Source organism: Anabrus simplex, chromosome 1, assembly GCF_040414725.1.
Source record: "Anabrus simplex isolate iqAnaSimp1 chromosome 1, ASM4041472v1, whole genome shotgun sequence".
NCBI lineage: Eukaryota > Metazoa > Arthropoda > Insecta > Orthoptera > Tettigoniidae > Anabrus > Anabrus simplex.
This window is the reverse complement of record NC_090265.1, coordinates 899,188,700-899,212,805: the sequence shown is the minus strand read 5'-3', so window position 1 is coordinate 899,212,805 and position 24,106 is coordinate 899,188,700. Positions and strand designations below refer to the sequence as shown.

The 24,106-nt window shown below is 42.3% G+C and overlaps 1 protein-coding gene across 2 annotated transcripts in view; it reads left to right on the top strand.

Moving 5' to 3' along the window:
• Positions 1–24,106, top strand: part of LOC136874643 (FMRFamide receptor) — a 483,043-nt gene that overhangs the window by 376,452 nt on the left and 82,485 nt on the right. The window contains exon 1 of one of the 2 annotated variants that reach the window (XM_067148272.2): positions 1,802–2,583. The exons of the other annotated variant lie outside the window; for it this stretch is intronic. The gene's annotated coding sequence lies outside the window, so the exon portion shown is untranslated. Of the gene's footprint in view, positions 1–1,801; positions 2,584–24,106 lie in introns of those variants that run through there. 2 annotated transcript variants of the gene reach the window in all.

Below are 24,106 nucleotides of genomic sequence, written 5' to 3'. Positions count from 1 at the left end.
CGTCGCCGTAAGAGCTCTCTGTGTCGATGCGACGTACAGCAAATTGTAAAGAAGAAGAAGAAGAAGAAGAAGCATATTTCTTTTTTTTTTTTTTTTTTTTTTTTTTTTTGGCTTTACGTTGTACTGACACGGATAGGTCTTATGGCGACGATGGGAAAGGAAAGGCCTGGGAATTAGAAGGAAGCGGCCGTGGCCTTAATTAAGGTACAGCCCCGGCATTTGCCTGGTGTGAAAATGGGAAACCACGCGAAACCATCTTCAGGGCTGCCGACAGTGGGGCTCGAACCTACTATCTCCCGATTACTGGATACTGGCCGCACTTAAGCGACTGCAGCTATCGATCTCGGTGAAGAATCTTTAAGCCTGAGGGAAAAGCTATTCAAATTATTTGTGGAATGCTGTATACCACTCAGTTTCATTTAATTTTCACACGTTTTTCCACAATGTTTTAATGACATTTTACTTATCCCGGATTTTGACAATTCTAATATTGCAATCATAAGTTTGTATATTTGTTTTTGAGTTATGTATAACATATTTTTGTATTCACGTTTTATGGTAGAAATAGAAGAACGAGACAAGATGGCGATGATTAAACGTAATGTTTGCTAACTTATTTGTGTTCCGGTTTCCATTTCTCACGCACAGATTTCTTAATGCACACTGGAATAATGTTTTAGTGTTATTTGTTTACTGTCACTTCAGTTCTAGATTTTAAGATATGCCGGAGTTCTAGAGATCAACGACTCTCAGTTTCCGCATTAAGCACGATTTGATTGTCACTTACCATAGACGAAATCGAACCCGCTATCTTGAATACAGAAGGACAATGATTAGTGAACTGCGCCGTTGAAATAGTCAGAACATTTCTTTTTCGTGTGACTATTTCTAGCCGGGTGCAGCCCTTCTAAGGCAGACCCACCGATGAAGGTGGGAGGCATCTGCCATGTGTAGGTAACTGCGTGTTATTGTTGTGGAGGATAGTGTTATCTGTGGTATGTGAGTTGCAGGGATGTTGGGGACGGCACAAACACCCAGCCGCTGAGCCATTGGAATTAACCAATGGTGGTTAAAATCCCCGACCCGGTCGGGAATCGAATCCGGGACCCTCCGAACCGAAGGCCAGTACGCTGACCATTCAGCCAACGAGTCGTACAAAAAACACATTGTAATGACCCGGAAATCCTATACGCTTGCTCGTGGGTGTGTGAGCGAGGGTCGGCCCGCGGTCTCTTATCTCCTGTTATTCTTAACTTCTGAGCACCTACACTTTTTTGTGGAATGTAAATGCTTGTGACAGTAGCTCCTGGAAAACAGATAAGAACATGTTTGTTTGTAATGGTGACAGATTTGTCTGGCAAGCAAGCCGCTAAGCTGGCGTGCTCCCAGGTCCTGGACCGTCAGTCAGCTGTGGAGCGCGTTACGGGAGACTACGCGTGTAGTGAAGACCGTAGCGCACTACAATGAGTAGAGGGGAAAACGAACGAGTGATACGTATCCGTCATATTATCTCGGAATGTGTAGGAGAAAAGTATAGTGAGTGTGTGTGTTAACAGCGCCATTTACGCTAGAGTGGTGTTCTCAAGTTTTGTGATCGATCCAATAACTAAATATTTGATCATCAACTCAGTTCAGTCGCATATGATCAGTATCGTGTGGGTGGAGAAATATTGTTTGATGGAGTCTCTAAGTTAACTGAATTAATTCTCCCTTCCTTTTTGTCAGACTCCTAATACCGTCATATTTCATGAGAATTTCCAATTCTCATTTATCCAGTTGAGTCAGTAACTGAACGAGTCAGTTTAAGTGAGTGTGGAATGTGAGACTTGATTTCTATATTCAGTGATGTATGTGGAGAGAGATATTATTTGGAGGAATCTCCAAGTTAACTCAAGGGATGCCCTCTTCCTTCTACCCTGACTTCTCATCCTGCCGTATACCATAAGAATTCTTATTTGTACGATTTACTAAAATATAGTCGTAATTCTCCCTTAATTGATGCAGTTTGAAATATAAAATGATGTATGAATTCTACAAACACTTCCTCTGCTTTTCAAATAAGCACTCTAATAGTTCAGGTAGACTTCTAGCATCATATTTATACCGATGAAGAAAGGTGTGTCTAGTTATTCATTTAAATCTTCTTCGTCCATATTAAAGAGGACCTATATATGGTACTACAAAATTGTTATTCGCAATGCCTCAGCCTGAAATATCTTTCTTTGCTTCAGGAATCTTTCTCCGGAAATTATGAAATATTTGTATTTACTTGAAAGTGTTTTCTGAAGTGCGGGAACACTTAAGATAAAATTAATACTGAAATTTCTGAGGGATATTTTTATATGATGTTCACCCTCTTTGAACCATTATTGAATAGTTGAAGGAACCACGAGTGAAGTGAAGTGAGTGATTGTGTTGTTCGAAATTTGAAGAACGTTATCTTTCTTTTTTTTCAAGAGATATGATAAAAGAAGGAACCATTTGTTTGGCCAGCTATTGTGTAAAGTCGCCGCAGTATCAATACGAGTGTTTGCTTGTTATTGAATGACCTACTGCCCTCGATATGAAGACACCTCTTTACACGTACGTATTCTATTCTTTATCTAACTTTTATTCTGTTCTTAGCTCTAACTTACAACTTCCTAATCGTGTCCAATGTTCGTAATATAGAGAGTGGATGCTAGTACATAAAACGCATCAGTATTCTCAGTAATTGCTGATTTTGTTGGTATTCTACCCTGGCATCTTTTCATTGCACAAATAACTCCCACATACCCTAGAATTATAGACATTCGTTCCTCTCACAGCTTTAATCTCTACTTTGCGTATTGCCCAATTGTTCCATTTTCGAAGCAACATCGTCGTAAGTTGATTATATGATGTACAAAATAGCTTTCAAATATAGATGATTCATCTCGATTATTATATTGTTAATAGTATTATTACGTAGACGTTTACGGCCATTAGAGACCACAATAAGCAAAATATACACATTTTTAGAAGCTTTCTTTGCAGCCCAGTATCGTTGCAATCTCTTCCTGACAGCCTGCCTCCTTTCTGCTGTCCACCCACTGTTCTTCACGAAAGCGCTTTAAGTTACTGATCTGATTGTTATTATTATTATTCAATGAGGATGTTTGGTTTTATCATTAGTAATTACAACCTAATGTCATTCATGATACCATTGATATTATTGGCCGTCTATCAATATTAATAGGTTTTAACATCCAATTAACTGCATATTTTAGGAATTTCGGAGACGCCGAGTTGCCGGAATGTTGTCCCTTAGAAGTTCCCTTACTTGCTGGTAGCACAAGGCTGATCTGTTTATGTCCCTTCAAATACCATCGGACTGAGTCGGGATCAAACAGCGCTTCTACCGTCTGAGCCACTCAGCTGGCTGGATTTTGTTCTGTGTTCTTCCCTAACACCATCTCATTGCACAAGAAACCCTCACCTTCCCAGAAGTTCCATACATTCGTCCTTCTCACCAGCTTCAACATTTGCTTTCCTTATTCCTCAAGTGTTCCCTTTCCTACGTCTTTATAATTATCTTTAGATACGCATAAAAATGGAGCTCTTTTAATCGGTCTATTTTCAGACCGTTTTTGCTGTATTTGAGCGAAATCTAGGTGGATTCAGAATATCTTATTCATAACTTAGAAGTAACAGACCTGAATTTAGCCAGAATGCTTGCCGGTACATATAGGTAGCAACAATGTTAGGAAAGTACTCGTAATGAGGAGATAATGGCTACGTCAGGAATGAACTCGATGGATGTACAACATATAAACCAGCTTCGGTGATATTACCATGCGAGGTGAGTGGCGGAGGATAGGTTATGTAAGCGAATAATGGATTCGGCCATTGAGGGCAAGGAAAGCAGAGGTAAACCCAGATAACGATAGTTACACTCAGTTTTAATTATTTAAATTTAAGATATGTGGAACTAAATGTGGCCGCAGAAGTAGTTGTAAACAGAGGATTATAGAGGAGCTAAATTAATTCACAGAGGCTTGGAGACTGAACGCTGAAAGGCGTAACAGTCTATAAGTAATGAAGTGTGTACGTGTGTTCAATCAATCAATCAATCAATCAATCAATCAGTACTGATCTGCATTTAGGGCAGTCGCCCAGGTGGCAGATTCCCTATTTGTTGTTTTCCTAGCCTTTTCCTAAATGATTTCAAAGAAATTGGAAATTTATTGAACATCCCTCTTGGTAAGTTATTCCAATCCCTAACTCCCCTTCCTATAAATGAATATTTGCCCCAGTTTGTCCTCTTGAATTCCAACTTTATCTTCATATTGTGATCTTTCCTACTTTTATAAACGCCATTCAAACTTATTCGTCTACTAATGTCATTCCACGCCATCTCTCCGCTGACAGCCCGGAACATACCACTTAGTCGAGCAGCTCTTCTTCTTTCTCTCAATTCTTCCCAACCCAAACATTGCAACCTTCCAATATAGAACATGATTCATCTAGCTTATTATTATTTATTCACAATTTTATGGATGGTAATATAGCTCGTATTTCGATATTTTACGTATAAGAAATAGAAATGAATCATAATTGTCATAAATTTACAATATATACCTTCGTTATTCTCTTCGCTATAGAGGTTCCAGCCTTTTCTATTTATGGTCCATACTGTGCATTCAGGAATGTTCTGACGATGTTGCTGGTCTCCAAAATTGCAGCCTTTCGTGCCACGTTGTGAGTCTAGATAGGGATATATTTAAGTTTTCTTGAAATGATTTTGATGTGAGAGCAGTGGGAGAAAGGAGAAAAGGAAGAATGGTCACTCTGCCTTGTTTCCAGATCCTTGCTACTTCCATAGCCAAGGGAGTATATTTGTCGATCTTCTCCCTGTATTTTTGCTTCATATTGCGGTCATTCGGGAAAGCGATGCATATGACATATGTCTGTTGATTCTTTTTGTTTTTTAATATAATGTCTGGTCTATTGTGCGGAGTTGTTTTATCAGTTTGTATCGTTATATCACAGAAGAGATTAAAATTTTCATTTTCCAGTGCGCTTTGTGGAGAGTATTTGTAGTGAGGCACTCTGTTCTTGAACAAAGATCGGGTCTGGACAACTTCTTGATGTATAACATTGGCTACATCATTAAGACTGTCAGTGTACGATGTTTGCGCTAGTAATCTGCAGTTGCTAATGATGTGCTCTATGGTTTGTTGCTACTGTTCTTCATTCCTAGTAGTGAAATCTTTAAGGATGTGTTTCTCATAACTCCTCGGTGAGAACACTTTATTTTCGATTGTTTGGTTGAATTCCTCAGTTCTGGAAATAACTCTCTCCTAGACAGCCATTATTATTATTATTATTATTATTATTATTATTATTATTATTATTATTATGTCGTACGGCTGCATGGCTAAATGGTTAGTGTGCTGGCCTTTGGTCCAGGCGATCCTGGGTTCGATTCCCGGCCAGGTTCGGAATTTTAATCTTCATTGGTTAATTCTGATGGCTCAGTGTGTGTGTGTGTGTGTCGTATAGTGTAAAGGAAAATGAACCTTAAATATATTATACTCTAGGAGTGGATATATATGTAATGCAAACATACATTCCTACAGTACGACAAAGTAAGGTTCATTTTCCTTCACACACGCACATAGGAAAATTAACTCAACAAAAATTGTTCTGACGCACTGCATATATGAATATGTGGCTGGGAGGCGTGACCAGTCTTATGGAAAATACTGGATAGGAAGAACATTGTCACATTCGCGGTTTTGGCACAGTAGTGATGATATGAGGGAGATATTACACTCGTATATGTAGGCAAATCACAAACGTCTCGACGATAGAATGTTTAAGATTATATGAGGAAACAGTCCAAGGAAAAGTGTGTACGGAAGACGTTAAGATGAGTATTTAATACCAATATTAGGTACCTCATAAATAACAAGGGAAGCAGAAATGAAAGGCACAGTTTGCATCAACAACAGCATTCCCTTCAGAATATGATGTGAACGTAGCATAGAAGTCCATTCATGGACTATGTTATTATTGTTAATAATAATTATTATAACAGACCCTACCTTCGCTTGACGACTCGGATCCTATTGTTCAGTAGTATTTCATGTAATGATAAATATACTGTTACACGGGATATTCGGTTATGAGGTAATAACAGTCATTCACAATTCAAATAATAATACTAATAATAATAATAATAATAATAATAATAATAATAATAATAATAATAATAATAATAACCATCATCATTTATGGGCTCAGCTAGCTGTACATGCATTTTTATTTAACACCATTCAGAGTACTTGGGTATAAATTCTGACTTTCCGCGTTACTTTCGCAGATGTCAGAGAAATCATAACACGGTTGGGCACCTATTAATTAATTTTGTTTGTTAACCACTAAATGTGTCACCAGAGATCTTTTACGTAACGACATCCTATGGTATAGTGTGCCAAAAGTGACTTTTTCCACTTTTCAAACATTCGATTATCCCTGCCGGGTTTAAGCCCGTGATCTTGCGATCATGAGGCCGACACTCAATCATGCCTAACTAAAGAATCCTGAGAACTTTGGGAATTAAAAACCTGCGGTAACCAAATCCTGCCGCTACAGCGTTTCAGTAACCATGGGAAAGATAAATCAACAATGCTCCATTTCGTTTCCAATTTTTTTTGCATGTAAAATAATACAACGAGGTGGTGGTGGTGGTGGTGGTGGTGGTGATTATTGTTTTAAGAAGAACTGAGCAACCATTCTCTATTAACATTAATCAGGCGGAAAAAATTGACGGTTTCTGACACTTCTAAATATGAAGGTATCGGCCAATGAAAGACAAAGGAGACGAGAATCATGAAAATGAAAGACTCCCTAAGCCTCCATACGTAATACCGTCTGGGTTAGAAAAGAACAAGAGATGAACAAGGGAGGTCAGATATGATAGATGAAAGTGAGGAGCCTGGCACAAGTAAGTGGAAGCAGGACTCAGCTAAGAGCCCCGTGGTTATTAATCCACGCTCCAAATTTAAGAACCCTTGCGGTCACTTGTAGCCATCTCTTACAACAGGCAGGGGATACCATGGGTGTTATTCTGCCGCCTCCATGCAAAGGTGGTAATAAAATGAGGATATCCAAACCTCTAGTAGCTTATGTTTACCAAATAACAAGTGATCACAAAAAATACGCAACTACTATTGTCTAGGAGAATATCGTTTGAAAAGCTAAATTAAGCTCCTTCAATAGCAATAGAGATACCGTACTGATCAGAGGAAGGCATAGCGGAAATTCAGTCACAATATAAATAAGAGTGATAATGTTGATATAATATCCGGTGTTAAAATTTGAAACCAAATATTTGACTTCCAATCTATCGATTCAGTTTGGTTGCAGCCCAAAATACTTGGCGGAGTTTTATAATAACAGAACGCATATATCACTTTTTCGATCAGTCAACTACCTGTCTTTTCCTTCGTCGATGAGGGGACCTCAGCGCTTTAGGATGTGGGGTTAGGAGATAGTTGTGTTCGTGTCTCATGGTTCTTGAAATGGTTTTCTGTGGCTTCTCCAACTCACGACACCTTCCTTTCTAATCCTAGATCCTATTATTAGTTACTAATACACTTAACAGTGCATATATTACGGTAGCACATTCTCTCATAAATAGAGCAGGTGATCACAGTTTCCAAGGTATATATAGACAAACCAATAAGAGAAAGTTTATTTGCGCTGCATATTGCAAACTTTGCCAGTTTGTTTGGTCGGTTATGTTCGAGGAGAGGCAAGTCAAACATCTTGGCACAGTTGACGGGCCACATAAATCTCAGCTCATCCATTTGTTACTCTTCATGATGGAGAAAATTAACGAGCAACAGGACACCCATCTTAGATAGGAAGCTCAAAGGTACTATTGTGCTGAACGTTTATATTCCAAATAGAATTGTGCGCTCCATTTCCCAACCTCATTCTTGACGGGAGTCAGAATTCCCATGACGGAAATGAAGGAGGAGTATATTTAAAACGTTATGACAATTGCATTGTGTTCGAAAGCATAATGATGTCGAACTTCCTCTTGTACTATGCTAGCCATCATTGATCTACCGTAATCTACATACAGTACATACATGCATGCATAAAACGTACGTACGTACATACATACATATATACACATCTTCATTACAGACCATTATGCCTTTCAGCGTTCAGTCTACAAGCCGCTGTGAATTTACTAATCGACGTCATAATCCTCTATTTGTAAGTAGTACCGTGGTCACGTTAAGTTCTACATCTCTTTAAATCATTGGAAACTGAGTCTAACCATTGTCGTCTTGGTCTCCCTCTACCCCTCTTAACCTACATTATAGAGTCCATTATTCTCCTAGGTAACCTATCCTCCTCCATTCGCCTCACATGACCCCACCACTGAAGCCGGTTTATGGGTACAGCTTCATCCATCGAGTTCATTCCTAACTTAGCCTTTATTTCCTCATTCCGAGTACCCTCTTGCCATAGTTCCTACCTGTTTGTGCCAGCAATCATTCTCACTATTTTCATGCTTCTTACTTCTAGCTTATGAATAGAATATCCTGAGTCCACCCAGCTTTCACTCCCATAAAGCAAAGTTGGTCTGAAAACAGCGATGTAAATATAGTTGAGTTCGGGAGCTGACTTCCTTCTTAAAGAATACTGTTCATCACAACTGCGAGCTCACTGCATTAGCTTTACTGCACCTTGAATCAATCTCACCTACTATACTACCATCCTGTGAGAACACATGTCCTGAATACTTGAAATTATCTACATGTTCAAGCTTTGTATCACCAATCTGACATTCAATTCTCTTGGATTTGTTACCTACTGACATCAATTTAGTCTTAGAAAGGCTATTTTTACCAATATACGTAGTATATATAAATGAAATTAAACCAAGTTAGTATGAATAGATCACTGATTGAATCAAATTCGATGAAAATCAGACAAAAATGTATTTGTTGTCCAACACATGGCATAGACTTGCCTTATTACTGAAAAAGTTTCAAATGAACAAACAGTCTCAACACTTAATTTTAATTTTAATGTTTTCTGTAAAAGTTCTGAATGTATTATGTGTACAGGGATGCATATTATTAGACTCCACAGTATAGTGCAAGAAGGTGTAAACTCTTCGGAATTACAATTTAATTGCTCGTTACATTTATAAGGTCATTAATTACATGCGAGTAAAAAAGTTCATGAATAAGCAACAAATATATGCATACAGAAACAAGAGATAGTAAAATGCCATAATTACTGGTTTGTATTAGTACGTACATTAGTTATAGCAAAAATTAATATTCAATCGTCAGACTGTCTCAATACGTAGGGATCGATGTATATGCCTTTAAAAACTAAGGTTGCACATTATAAACTTGAACAATCCCTAAAATAGAATTTTCCTTGAAAACTAAATAATACAGAGATGAAATGGCGTATGGCTTTTTGTGCCGGGAGTGTCCGAGGACATGTTCGGCTCGCCAGGTGCAGGTCTTTCGATTTGACACCCGTAGGCGTCCTGCGCGTCGTGATGAGGATGAAATGATGATGAAGACAACACATACACCCAGCCTCCGTGTCAGAGAAATTAACCAATTATGGTTAAAATTCCCGACCCTGCCGGGAATCGAACCCGGGACCCCTGTGGCCAAAGGCCAGCATGCTAACCATTTAGCTATGGAGCCGGACGTTCTCTAAAAACAAAAACGTTCATAAAATACCAAAGAAGCTAGTTGAAAAGTAAAGCTAATCCTTGAATAAGCCGGGCTGAATGGCTAAGACGGTTGAAGCGCTGACCTTCTGACCCCAACTTGACAGGTTCGATTCTGATACCGGGCGAGTTGGCCGTGCGGTCACGGGCACGCGGCTGTGAGCTTGCATCCAGGAGGTAGTGGGTTCGAATCCCACTATCGGCAGCCCTGAAGATGGTTTTCCGTGGTTTCCCATTTTCACACCAGGCAAATGCTGGGGCTGTATCTTAATTAAGGTCACGGCCGCTTTCTTCCAACTACTAGGCCTTTCCTATCCCATCGACGCCATAAGACCTATCTGTGTCGGTGCGACGTAAAGCTACTAGGGTTGGGCACTATGTCCCTGTTTCGGCACAAGGTGCCGGTGCATAGTTATGTTCCGCTGTTCCAGAACACCGAGTGTCAATTGTTCCGAAACATTCTCAAGCGAGCCGGAGACACTGACTCGCTGTCCCACTATGCACTGCCCTTCGCCTACTAGCTGAACTGTGCAGCGGGCGCACGAGACGCGGGACTGTAACTGCGCAGTGTAGAGAGAACTACGGGAGGCAACATTACATGCTCCGCGCCAGTGGGAACTGGGAGTGTGCCTGTACGGAACGTGCTGTGTGGTGTGTGCCTGTGTGTAGTTATGGCCATGGTCCAGCATAAAGCTGCAGGGAACGTGAACGAACAGTCGGAACACTGAAATTCGCGCCCAATAATCACGTTAAAGGCTGCTTTTAGGTTAAGATTTTTCCGGTCAATATAAAATACACATAACACGGTTACAGTGGCAGTGCAGGTGTTTAAAAGTAACCAATTCAAGAATATTTTCACCAGTTGAATGTATTGGCCTGCATTGTGAGTAATTAGTGAGTAATTAATATCTCAAAAATTTCCCTCAACACTTTCTCGGGGATTGACGTTAAATATTAATTTGGACATTAAGGAAACTTTTAAGCCCAAGAAAAATATGGGTCGTCGCTTTGGAATTAAAAATATAACTGGATGAATACATTGTTGTACTTTCGTGCTGTTAGGCCGGGCGCACATTGAGAAGCAGTTGGCCGCAGAGCAGGGAAGAGCAGAGCAGAACAGCGCGAAGCTTACGAAATTGCGAAGTGGACGTGAGCGCACATTGCCACGCAGGGTCTCGTCGATTTTCAGAAATAACATGTTTTCTTTAGACTCTGTGATACTGGGGCATCCAGTATAAAGAGGCTCTTTTTTTTTCTTTTTCTTCAAGCATTCGCGATTTTTCTCATTTTGTTAGTCATCTTCACAATTTCCCTAGTGCTGATGGCAACGCGGTTATTCAGCTTAAGACAATCGCAATAAAAACAACCACCTTCGCCAGTTTACAAGACTGAACAATATTTCTATGTTACCGATGTTCGGCGTTCATATGGACTAAGCAAAGAATTTAATTCATGATTACTTTTTATATTTTTTACGTCGCACCGACACAGATAGGTCTTATGGCAACGATGGAATAGGAAAGGGCTAGGAATGGGAAGGAAGCGACCGAGGCCTTAATTAAGGTACAGCCCCCCAGCATTAGCCTGGTGTGAAAATGGGAAACAACGGAAAACTATCTTCACGGTTGCCGACAGTGGGGTTCGAACCCCCTATCTCCCGAATGCAAGCTCATAGCAAGGCGATCCTAACCGCACGACCAACTTGCATGGTAAATTCATTAATAGGATCACAGTGGGGGAGAAGGAAAAATATGTATTTACAAATGTACTGCTAGATTTTCATCTAGTTGTCACAAGACACAAGATACTAAAATCAATCAACATTGACAATCTGTTGTGAACGCGTTTGCATTTATATTTGACAAGACATGATAAATGATTTTCCGTATTTATCTCTTCACATAAATGTGATGATGGATGACGGCGACGGAGTCGGCGATGATGCTCTCCATAATCAGCATTAGATCTTTGTCTTAAATTCTATATGTTGCGAGAACTTGGGTCACGGATTGTTTAATAGATATATGAGGATTACATTCTTTTGTTTGCTGTTTGTTTAACGTCGCACTAACATATCGAAGGTTTTCGGCGACGGAAGAAGGGTGGAAGATTGGGAAGGTAGCGGGCGTGGCCTTAATTAAGGTACAGCCCCAGCATTTGCCTAGTGTGAAAATAGGAAACCACGGAAAACCATCTTCAGGGCTGCCGACAGTGGGGTTCGAACCCACTATCTCCCGAATGCAAGCTCACAGAGGCGCGACCCTAACCGCACGGCCACTTGCTCGGTGGATTACATTTTAGGCCTTTCTCTAAACTACCTTGTTACGCAGCGTGAATAAAATGATTTATAGCCTCGACTGTAGTGCCTTATTCCCCGAATTTACATACCGATTTTCATTAAATTCTGTTCAGCCATTTTCTCACGAACATACATACATACATACATACATACATACATACATACATACATATATACGTACATACTGCATTGCAGACCACATGATTCACATAGTACCTACAAAACATGGTGAGACTGAATGGCTGTGGTAATTTTCTCCTCCATTTCTCAACTAACTGCGTGACACGTGCGCAGGAAACTGTATTTCGAAGACTGCGGGTGGTAGGCGGAAGTAGGTGCAGAACCGGCCTGCTCTGCTCTGTCCTGCTCTGTCTGTCAACTTGCGATGGTACAATGATTTGTGTGGGTTACAAAAATCTGCTCTGCGCTGCACTGCTTTAGCTGCTTCTTCTGCGTCCCAGTGTGCGCCTTATGCTCTCTACACTTCGAATTCCTTCCCTCTCAACTTCCATTTACACTGACTGACAGTGACAATGCAACACCAAGGAGGAGTGGTTCGAAAGGGATGAAAGTTGGGGGAAAAACAGAGACGGTACGGATGAATAATTGATGTTTATTTCAAACCGATATGCAGGTTACACAATGTGCACGGCATCGACTCAGTAGGATGTAGGACCACCGCGAGCGGCGATGCACGCAGAAACACGTCGAGGTACAGAGTCAATAAGAGTGCGGATGGTGTCCTGAGGGATGGTTCTCCATTCTCTGTCAACCATTTGCCACAGTTGGTCGTCCGTACGAGGCTGGGGCAGAGTTTGCAAACGGCGTCCAATGAGATCCCACACGTGTTCGATTGGTGAGAGATCCGGAGAGTACGCTGGCCACGGAAGCATCTGTACACCTCGTAGAGCTTGTTGGGAGATGCGAGCAGTGTGTGGGCGGGCATTATCCTGCTGAAACAGAGCATTGGGCAGCCCCTGAAGGTACGGGAGTGCCACCGGCCGCAGCACATGCTGCACGTAGCGGTGGGCATTTAACGTGCCTTGAATACGCACTAGAGGTGACGTGGAATCATACGCAGTAGCGCCCCAAACCATGATGCCGCGTTGTCTAGCGGTAGGGCGCTCCACAGTTACTGCCGGATTTGACCTTTCTCCACGCCGACGCCACACGCGTCTGCGGTGACTATCACTGACAGAACAGAAGCGTGACTCATCAGAGAACACGACGTTCCGCCATTCCCTCATCCAAGTCGCTCAAGCCCGGCACCATGCCAGGCGTGCACGTCTATGCTGTGGAGTCAATGGTAGTCTTCTGAGCGGACGCCGGGAGTGCAGGCCTCCTTCAACCAATCGACGGGAAATTGTTCTGGTCGATATTGGAACAGCCAGGGTGTCTTGCACATGCTGAAGAATGGCGGTTGACGTGGCGTGCGGGGCTGCCACCGCTTGGCGGCGGATGCGCCGATCCTCGCGTGCTGACGTCACTCGGGCTGCGCCTGGACCCCTCGCACGTGCCACATGTCCCTGCGCAACCATCTTCGCCACAGGCGCTGCACCGTGGACACATCCCTATGGGTATCGGCTGCGATTTGACGAAGTGACCAACCTGCCCTTCTCAGCCCGATCACCATACCCCTCGTAAAGTCGTCTGTCTGCTGGAAATGCCTCCGTTGACGGCGGCCTGGCATTCTTAGCTATACACGTGTCCTGTGGCACACTACAACACGTTCTACAATTACTGTCGGCTGAGAAATCACGGTACGAAGTGGGCCATTCGCCAACGCCGTGTCCCATTTATCATTCGCTACGTGCGCAGCACAGCGGCGCATTTCACATCGTGAGCATACCTCAGTGACGTCAGTCTACCCTGCAATTGGCATAAAGTTCTGACCACTCCTTCTTGGTGTTGCATTTGCTCTGTCAATCAGTGTACTTTCTTCAATATCTCGAAAATTTCCCTCAACACTTTCTCGGGGATTGACGTTAAAAATTAATTTGGACTTTAAGGAAACTTTTAAGCCCAAGAAAAATACGGGTCATCGCTTTGGAATTAAAGATATAACTGGATGAAAAAATGTTGACACTCCAACACAGGGCGGCACACAGCCGGTATCGACAGGCAGACAGCCAAGGCCAACTAATCTATCTAGTGCGGCCTTGGCACAGCACGTTCGGTTCAGGCACATTCCAGCTGAAGTGGAGCATGTCCTGTTGCCTCTCGAAGTTCTCTCTAGGACGCAGTTACAGCCCTGTGTCCTGTGTCCCGTGTCTCGGCACTCTGTACCGAAACACTCCGCCTCAAGTTCCTAATGTTGCGGAACAAGTGAATGTTCCGGTCTGCCCAACCCTAAAAGCTACTAGCAAAAAAAGAAGATACTGACTTTGTCCGGTGGTATGTGAAGGTGTTCAAATACGTCAGCCACGTGTCGGTAGATTTACTGGCACGTAAAAGAATTCGTGAGAGACAAAATTCCGGCACATCGGTGTCTCCGAAAATCGTCAAAAAAGTAATTAATGGGAATTTAAAACAATAACATTATTTTTAATCCTTGAATAACTGTATTCATTCAGACTGATGATGTCTGGTAATAAAGCCAACTCTGCCGACCTAACAATGCTCAAATCAGCTTTGTAGTCCAAAATCATCAAAGTGAACCTTAGTAAAACGTTGATGCTACCACTTGTGACGTTTGAAACGTAGTCATGCACCATGTCAACCGCGGATGAAAATCGTGTGTTCGAACGGAAAACCTTGAGAAGGATCTACGACCTTGTGATTAAAGGAAATAACTAGAGAATAAGTTATAACAGAGAGTTAAATAATATAACAGGAGAAGATGTCGTAATGCTTGTGAAATGTCGACTAAGACTTGATTGGAACATGTGGAACGTATGGAGGAAGGGAAAATGGCCAAAGAAATTCAGCATGAAAGGATTATTGGATTAAGAAATAGAGGAAGATCAAGGGAACAGTGGGTGAAGGATGTAAAGCAGTAACTTGCAAGGATGCATGTACAAAGATCCTGGGAGAGAGTAAAGAAGCGTAAATATAGGACACTATTTTGAAGGGTGCCAAAAGCCTATATAGGGCTGTAGCGCCTAGAAAAAGAAAAGAAAAAGAAGAAGAAGAATTTGGACTGAGATTACCAAGAAGCTAATTGACCCAAGTTCCTTAAAAACCAATATGACACATTACAATCCAAAAACTTTCCCTGAAAATTAATATATACTGTACACTGAAAATGTTCTCTAAGAAAAATTAAAACAGTTTTCATGAAGAAACGATATACTCATATAAAAGAAAATATATATTTTTAATATACTGTATTATCATCCTAATTGAATCACAACGTTTTCGAGGAACGTCCACTTATCCAGCGTGTCAACTACCAAAGGATTAAGTTCGGTCGTTATAATTTACCTGCATAATTATTTACAACTAGCACTTACCCGCGATTTCGCACACTTCCAGTTTGATATGAACTTCAATCTGCCTGCTTTCCTGCGAGACAACGGTAGTGCTTTAGCGCTCCATGCGAGCAGTGTGTGTGAAGCTTGTCAGTGTGAGTGTAGCTGGCGGAAGCGATACATATGACAGTCCCTCGACCAGACTCAAAGTCTCGAAGAAGTCTGGTAACGGTATAGGGTTAGTTTCTCCTACGCTTTGCCTGCCTCACCAAGCGAGGAAAGTGATCGTTCTGTTTCGTCTCGCCTCCTTAATCGCATGCAAGCAAGCTCAATCTGCCACAGAAAAAGCGTGTTATGTCTTCTTAGAACTTCCTAAAACGATACTACTGATTTCGAAGAAAATACCGACCAAGCAATAACATTTTTTAATACTTACTATTGTACATTAATTGATGTAATAAAGCAAATCGCCCATGGGCCGAAAAATCCAATTCCATCTGCTCTTACTTCACATTCTTTACCCCCCTCCTCAGTCCTTCTTTTCAACCTGCTCGCATCTCTTGGACCGAGAGAGGGTGTAACCCTCTATGTGCCCCCTCCCCCATCCCTTCAGGGTGGTGAATGAAGACATTCATAGGTACTACTGATCACCGAGTAGAGTAGAGTAGAGTAGACTTCAGCTTAACAGCGGCTATTTTTGGTTAGCTCTATATTCGGGAGGCGGAAGGGCTGGTCCCCACCGTCGGCTGTCCTGAGAGTGTTTTTCTGTAGTTTCCCGTTGTTTTCCATTCTCCTGCCCTAAGGTGAACGCTGGGACAATTCCTATTATAGGCCACACCCCCACCCACTCTAACTTATCCACAAATTACAGTACATCACCGCCTACGAGGCCCGCCGTACCGTATCGGAGTACGGAATGAAAGCTTTTACTCCTGCCCCATCTACTACTGGTCAAAAACACATATTTTAGCATATTGGTCGTTATTAAATTCTATTCCTTACCTACTCCAACTCCAACCTGGACGTGCGAGCTCCCTCTGCCGCATACTCGAAATGCTCCTTTAACACGTGAAAAACTGCAATTATTTTTTAAATCATTATAGTTACGAGTGAAAGTAAATTCTAAATCTTGTAAGTATGCTCTTTTTTGTTTGGAATGCTAACAATTTACTCATTAGTTTGATTTTCGACTAATGGAGCGTAGGCCTACACCAAAACAGAGAAAAGCACTTTCCCTGGAAAACTGTTAGAGTTGGGAAGAAAATGCATACTGTAATATGAATGTTGTCCCTAGGAAATTGGATTTTATGTACTCTTTCTAGGCTCCATTTTGATAGGACTAGTCGTTCAGGCAAGGGTCCTAGGCGTACATTTTCCTCTGACTTGCTTCACATTTTAGTTGCAAGGCCCCCGTAATATATAATTGATGATGATAATGATGAGCCAGTATATTAACGGAAGGTACGAGCTATAAGACTGCCAAATTTGAGCACAATCGGTCTTTTAGTTTTGAACTCTTATGTGAAAGAAAGCCAGACACACAAACAGACCGACATTCAGATTTATATAACCCTTATTACAGTAGGTGGTCCAACTCGTTGTCTGAATGGCCAGTGTACTGGCCTTCAGTTCAGATGGTCCCGGGTTCGATTCCCGGCCGGGTCGGGGACTTAAATCGCTTCTGATTATTTTTTCTGGCTCGGCGACTGGGTGTTTGTGTCCATCCCAACACTCTGATCTTCATATTCAGACAACATACCACACTACAAACAACCACAGAAACACGTAATAGTGATTACACCCCTCTATATAGGGTTGGCGTTAGGTAGGGCGTCCGGCCGTAAAACAGGGCCAAATCCACATGTGCGACGCACGGGACCCCACAGGTGTGGGAAAAGCTGTAGGAAAAGAAGAAGCTTAGGTTAATAAGGATATATTTATAATTATTACACAGTCGCCTAAGTGCGTCCAGTATCCAGTATTCGGGAGATAGTAGGTTCGAACCCCACTGTCGGCAGCCCTGAAAATGGTTTTCCGTAGTTTCCCATTTTCACACCAGGCAAATGCTGGGGCTGTACCTTACTTAAGGCCACGGCCGTTTCCTTCCCACTCCTAGCCCTTTCCTGTCCCATCGTCGCCGTAAGACCTATCTGTGTCGGTGCGACGTAAAACAACTAGCAAAAAAAATTATTACTATTTTATTATAGTCTAAATATATTATTTGTCCTAAAGTGTTTTAAATGCACAAATACATCAACACAACATTTAATAGATGTAATACGCTGAAGTTACACTTAACAGTAGTTTAAGTATGACCAAGACAGAATACCCTCATGCGCTATGCGGCAGTTCATAATGTTGTCCGTGTGTCGCTTTTCACCAAATATGTCCTCTGAAGGAACTGTTCTACCTTAAAACGAATACGTTTCATGAAAATAAACTATTTCCCGAACACTTAGGATAATCGTTAATTTCGGGTGTTGACTGAGATCTGCTCTGGGTATTCATTACGTTCTTCGTGTGTACTCATCCGAGGTGAAATAATTTCTCTTTTTACGGAGTAACACATTTGAGTTGCAGACTAAATCTTAAAAAGCAAAGTTTCTTTACGTTGTGTTGCAAAGATTTTGCTTGTGGCGATGTATTAGTGAACAACTTTGTGGCAAGGAATATATATTAAAATCTTGTTCTTTTTATTTTTATCCAGAATTAATGAAGGGGTTCAACTCTTTAGAACAAGTCTAGAGGAAACTTGACGAGAAACCCTTGGCAGAATAGCTACAGATCTTTGTTTGCAGGATAAGAACTTACTCTCCTGTATAGAACAGCTGTAAATACTGAATTTGTTTTAACGGCACTTCAGATATAGTGTTTGTAGTGCACTAGTCTTGTTGTACGGATTAGAAGAAGTGTCTCGGTCTCATCCTTGGCCTTGACAGTAAGAAAATGATTGAGATATGAGCGATTTCCTTTGCTTTTCATGCATGCATGAATGCCATTCATTCACTAGAATGCGTAGCTGCTGGTGGTTCGTAGCTATAGGCCGAGTGCATTGAATCCATTCATTCATTCATTCATTCATTCATTCATTCATCGATTCATCCAAACAGGAATGCTCTCTCCTCAGTTGGTGGTGGTTATCCGTGACTGGGAGAGAAGTGTTAATTCATTTATGCATGCATGGATACAGTGCAGTAACGCAATCATTAATTCATTCATTCACTCCTTCATTCATGTAGCCATTCAGTTATTCAGTTCATGCATAGTGTCTGTTGAATATGGAGGAGAACTCTGTACAGACTTATGAGAAATAAATAAATATTAGCAACACCATTCCATTCCTTAAGGGGGTAATCTCTTGATAGTGCGAAAATATCGTTTATAGGGTTGGTTGGTGAGTGCATTTAAGTAGTATTAGCAAACTGATACGTAAGGAAAGCAACGGGAAGTATATAGCTATTTAATTTCCATGCGTCTTCTCTTCGGTAGGTGACCCCAAGGTGAAGGGGTAGCGTGCCGCCTGTTACCCGGAGGCCCCGGGTTTGATTCCCGGCCAGGTCAGGGATTTTTACCTGTGAGGACTGGTTCGAGGTCCGCTCAGCCTACGTGATTACAATTGAGGAGCCGTCTCACGGTGAGATCGCGGCCCCAGTTTAGAAAGCCAAGAATAACGCCCGAGAGGACCCGTCGTGTTGACCACACGACACCTCGTAATCTGCAAGATTTCGGGCTGAGCAACGGTCGCTTGGTAGGCTATAGCACTTCGAGGCTGTTACGCCATGGGGTTTGGTTATTTTTTCCTCCTCTTCGGTGACGTCTAGGTCTATCTGTGACAGCAGATGATGGTGGTGTTGGAGATCCAACTAGCCACCTTGCTGAGGACTCAACATAAGAAGACGTAGGCTAGCCCATGGTAATACGATTGGAAACTGGAAGTTGTAGAGGGAGGGGTGAGTGATACTATTCACTCATCTCCTGTGAGGATGTCTCAATCATGTTGTAGTAGCATGCAAGAGAGGAAAGGAGGTGGGACTGTTATTAATAGACATTTTATGACCAATCTAAATCGCCCTTCCTGTGTGGGCCAGAGTTTTGTACGTAAGTGTACTAGTTCAGTGGTATTCAGAGTACGGTGCGCGGAGTTGTCTCAAGGGGTACACAAATTTATCGTAGCTTCTGTTTACTTTTTTTTTTTATTTTTTTTTTACAAGTTGCTTTACACAGACAGGTCTTATGGCAACTACGGGACAGGAAAGGGCAAGGAGTTGGAAGGAAGCGTCCGTGGCATTAATTAATGTACAGCCACAGAATTTGCTTGGTGCGAAAATGGGAAACCACGGAAAACGATCTTCGGGGCTGCCGAACCCACTATCTCCCGAATACTGGATACTGGCCGCACTTAAGCGACTGCAGCTATCGAGCTCGGTGCTTCTGTTTACAGTGATCTGTTGAGAAACGAGTTGAACTTGCTCATTTCCAATAACGCCTGTTCTGATTGAGTGTTTCTGTCTACCACTACTCAGAGCCCCCTTTCCGCTGTTAAGTAGGTATGTAAAAATGCTTACTTATTCTGCATTGCTCTTTTTAATTTTTTTGTTTCAAAATCCACTCATTCACTTCCATTTTTTCAGTAACAGTGAATATAGTACAATAGTGATTGTTGCATTAGTGAAATGAAAACCTACAACCTGTTTTCCAGTCATTGACCGGGACAGGGATGGAATGAATGAAGCATATATAGGCTGTTAGTACGATGGGGTCGCCACTCCCAAAGTGTTTTATTAATAACTGATAGATGCTATGAAATGAGAATGGAGAGTGTTGCTGGAATGAAAGATGACAGGGAAAACCGGAGTACCCGGAGAAAAACCTGTCCCGCCTCGCTTTGTCCAGCACAAATCTCGCATGGAACGACCGAGATTTGAACCACGGTATCCAGCAGTGAGAGGCAACGCGCTGCCGTCTGAGCCACGGAGACTCTTTTGTTGCTTCAGTAATACTTGTAAATATATCGTTACTAGGCACTGAAAGCCACGTCATTCCACTCGAGAGAAAACCACGTTTCTCTATCTGTCTTATGAAGGCTTGCCGCGTTGCCTGAGAAGAGAACTGAAGGCTCCAGTGATCGAATAATTGAGCTATCATTAAGCACGAAAAGTGGCAGGAACAGTTCTTGGACCATTGCTCACCGCTCAGTACCGGCCCTCTTTCGGCTAAATTTTACTCCGGCGGAGTTAAGAGATTTCCTTTGCCCAGTGATGATTTATACACAATACATTATTATTTGGGGGGAACAGGGTGGTGTAGCGGCCTAGCTGCTTGCCAGTCATCACGGGGAAAGTACTTTGATTCCTGGTGTCAGGGAAGGCAAAGAGGCGACTAAAAGGGGCCCCAGGGGCTCTGAACTTTGGAGCGTGGGTGTGCGACCACGGGGCCCTTAGCTGAGTCCAGGCATTGCTTCGACTTACTTGTGCTAGGCTCCTCACTTTCATCTATCCTACCCGACCTCTCTTGGTCAACTCTTGTTCTTTTCCGACCCCGACGCTATTAGGTTTGCGAGGGCTAGGGAGTCTTTCATTTTCATGCCCTTCGTGGCCCTTGTCTTCCTTTGGCCGATATCTTCATTTTTCGAAGTGCCGGATCCCTTCCATTTTTCCCTCTGATTAGTGTTATATAGAGGATGGTTGCCCAGTTGTACTTCCTCTTAAAACAACAATCACCACCACCACCACCACCACTAGGGAAGGCATGCAACCTTAAATCCCCAGCTACAAATCATTCATGCCACAGTGCGCACAGAGACCCCGATCAAGTAGGATAAGATGCGGAAGATAATGATGATGATGATGATGATGATGATTAAAATTAATATTACCGAGCTCGATAGCTGCAGTCGCTTAAGTGCGGCCAGTATCCAGTATTCGGGAGATAGTAGGTTCGAACCCCACTGTCGGCAGCCCTGAAAATGGTTTTCTGTGGTTTCCCATTTTCACACCAGGCAAATGCTGGGGCTGTACCTTAATTAAGGCCACGGCCGCTTCCTTCCCACTCCTAGCCCTTCCCTATCCAATCGTCGCCATAAGACCTATCTGCGTCGGTGCGACGTAAAGCAACTAGCAAAAAAGAATTAATATTATTTGGCATCCAGCAACAATCACTTCTTATTTCTCTTATAATCGAAATATACTCGTACTTCGGAGGTACGAAGGTAAAACAGTTGTTTTTGGGGGGTACGCCAAACAAAAAGTTTGAATACCACTGTACTAGTTGCTCCAAAGTTGTTGCTAGTGGTTTAACGTCACACTACCACATCGACAGTCTCCGGCGACACAAGAGTAGGAAAGTGACAGGATTGGAATGTTACCGGCCGTGGCCTTAATTAAGGTACATCCTAAGCCCTCGGACACTCGCGGCACAAAGAGCCATACGTGGAAATGGAAAATAATGGAAAATCATCTTCAGGACTGCCGATGATGGGATCAGAACCCACCGTCTCCAGAATGCAAGCTCACAGCTACGTTGGCCAAACCGTGCGGCTAACTTGCTCGCTCCAAAATTAGTTGTTTTTTTTTTTTTGGTTTTTTTTTTTTTTTTTTGCGTCGCACCGACACAGATAGGTCTTATGCTGATGATGGGACAGGAACTGCCTAGGAATAGGAAGCAAGCGGCCGTGGCCTGAATTAAGGTACAGCCCCAGCATTTGCCTGGTGTGAAAATGGGAAACCACGGAAAACCATCTTCAGAGCGGCTGACAGTGGGGTTCAAACCCACTATCTCCCGGATGCACGCTCACAGCTGCGTGCCCCTAACCGCATGCTTACTCGCCCGGTCCAAAAGTTGTAATGAATCATTAGGAAAGGTTACAACTAGCTGCAGGGACGCTGCAGGGACCGAAATCGGGAGGAGAGTTTTCGCCAACCGACGATTTTATCACAAATTGCCCGCGAGGGGGGGGGGGGATTTCTACATTATAAAATAATGAGAAAATTGTAGAACACATAAATGACTGAAATTAATGCTTTTTAATGTGCATTTTTTTTTCATAAAAACATTACCAATAATACACATAATATAGAAATAATAGAATGACTGTCAGACCTTGAGCAATAGAGCAACGTAGTGGTGGCAACTCCGTACCTGCAGCCTATTGTTCTGGCAAGTCCATCTGAAACCCGGGCAAAAATATAACTTACTTCAAGCCCTCCTTCCTTGCCATCGCTCTAAGTAGCTCGAGCTTAAAGCACTCCTGTACTTCTTCGAGAGGATGTGTTCCCGATAGTTAGCGAATAGGACAATATTCGCATTGACATTTTCATCGAATACACCTAGGGATTCAGTGAAATTGCGTCTAGTTCGAAGTGCCCACTGGTTACTAATATTTTTATTGAACTTTGTAGGGACTAACGTAGAAAATATAATTGCCTACACAGAATAACTTTCCAAATTTTATCATTCTCGTTATAACAACAGAATTCAAACAAAAAGATTTAAAACCGGGCGAGTTGGCCGTGCGGTTAAGAGTGCACAGCTGTGAGTTTTCATCCGGGAGATAATGGGTTCGAACCCCACTGTCGGCAGTTCTGAAGATTGTTTTCCGTAGTTTCCCATTTTCACACCAGGCAAATTATGGGGCTGTACCTTAATTAAGGCCATGGCTGCTTCCTTCCCACTCCTAGATCTTTCCTATTCAACTGTCACCGTAAGTCCTATCTGTGCCAGTGTGACGTAAAACGAATTCTAAGGGGAGAAAGGTTTAATGTTTACATTTATTCTGGGGAAAGGTGTAATTAACTTAGAGTGGAATTACATACTCCCTCCCCCGCTGGGTACTGTCTGAATAAACACGAGTAGTAAACCGTATGATCTTTCTGCCCATTACCACCACCACCACCACCGCCACCACCATTTCTTTCTGATTTCAGACCCTGACCTAGCTGTATACAATATCGGGACATAGGGCCTGGTTGGGTAAAAGAACTCCTGCAGAACAAAATTCTAACACCTTGGCGTCCCTTAAAGTCTACTGCAATTGTAGTACCAGAAGCCAAGGACAGGGAACTGAAACAGAAATACCCTCGAATGACAAAGACTTCAACCAGGATCGATCCCACTATCTTGGGGACAGGACGATTAAGCGACTGCGTCACTGATGTCGACTCGCAAACCTCTTCCCGACCGTCTCTAAAATGGCGTCACAGTTGAAGATTCTTACGAGATAATGAACTTGACGCTACTCTTCAGAACAAAACACTTCCAGGAATTGTAGTAAGTCTCGAAACATCGTACAACACACTCTGGGAAATTTCCTAGCTCCACGGCGATTCTTAAAAAGTATGAGTAAGAAAGAATGTTGTTGTGAAGGTACTTCATTCAGAAAAATTGATCTTTATCTCTTGTTTAGCTGATGATTCAAGGAACCTTGACAGTAAGATTCTAAGACCTGGCAGCGTACGAGCCAAACGAAGTCCTCACAGCTGTTTACACTGCCATCTCCAAGAAGCTGCCAAATTGCCTGGATCGACTTGCTCAACAAATCTTCACGTGTCTTATGTAACAATGTAATAGGACATTTTATTTTATTTTAGGACAAACACTGGGCTCAACAAACACACCACCACATTTTTATCGTATCGCACTAGAAGGAAATACTACTAC